A 963-nucleotide genomic window follows, 5' to 3' on the forward strand; every position below is an offset into this window, starting at 1 on the left:
TGAGGTGTGTGATCATACTCTGCACTTGATTCAGAGTGTCAGTGTGCTTTGCTTTTATGTTTAATGAACTATTGTTCCTGATTTAATATATTTAATATTTTCTTCTGAATCGTGCTCTGCTCAGTGTGCGGCACCGTTGTTCCTGTTTAAATGCACGTGCTTCTTTTTTTTTTGTTTTTGTAGTCACCACATCTGCCAAAGGGACAACAGTTAAAAAATGGCTGAATATTTATTCTTGTGTACTGTTTTTATGAATAAATAATTAATATTTACCCAGTTTAAATAGATTAAACCTAATTTTTCCTCTGTGTGTGTGTGTGTGTGTGTGTGTGTGTGTGTGTGTGTGTGTGTGTGTGTGTTTGTTGCAGAGATGATGCAGTCTCTCGCTCAGCGTCCGGCTCCCGCCAACACCAACCGGGAGCGCCGGCCTCGCTACCAGCACCCGAAAGGTGCTCCCAACGCCGACCTCATCTTCAAGACCGGAGGAAGGTGAGGTCACTGCAGCGCCGACATTTAAAAACAACAACAAAAAGTGTGATTTTAAGGTTTACAGCAGCGAGCTCTGACTCCAGTGTCTCCTCAAACAGAGCGAAACGAGACAGAAATGAAAGACAGGAGAAGCAGGACAGAGACCAGAGACACGAGACCGAGTAGAAATCAGATCAGATCGAGACGTTAATAAACTTTATCAGCAGAGACGAAACTTGAGGAGGCGAGTCTTAAAAACACAGAGACTTCCTGTTTATATTTGCACTTTATATTCTGATTTTCAGGAGCTAAACAGCTGAAATTCTATTTTTCTTTTAACGGTCTGAATATATCTGTAAATAAAGATTATTTGGAGTTTATTCTTTAAAGTCAGCAGCACTTTGTTTGTCTTTCTTGCTTTGCTTCTCTTTGAAGAGACACTTATTTTAAAACTTCCTTCTAAAATCTGTATTTTCTAAAAAAGAAAAATAGAAT

At 39.5% G+C, this 963-nt stretch overlaps 1 long non-coding RNA gene across 1 annotated transcript; it reads left to right on the forward strand.

Annotated features, from left to right (window-relative positions):
• The first annotated feature begins 363 nt into the window (after nt 1–363).
• On the forward strand, nt 364–861 carry LOC121940729. Its single transcript, XR_006105679.1, has 2 exons — nt 364–489; nt 588–861. It is a non-coding gene; the product is annotated as an uncharacterized LOC121940729 (long non-coding RNA).
• Nucleotides 862–963: the final 102 nt, after the last annotated feature.

Source organism: Plectropomus leopardus, unplaced genomic scaffold (genome assembly GCF_008729295.1).
Source record: "Plectropomus leopardus isolate mb unplaced genomic scaffold, YSFRI_Pleo_2.0 unplaced_scaffold9326, whole genome shotgun sequence".
In the NCBI taxonomy this organism is placed as follows: Eukaryota; Metazoa; Chordata; class Actinopteri; order Perciformes; family Serranidae; genus Plectropomus; species Plectropomus leopardus.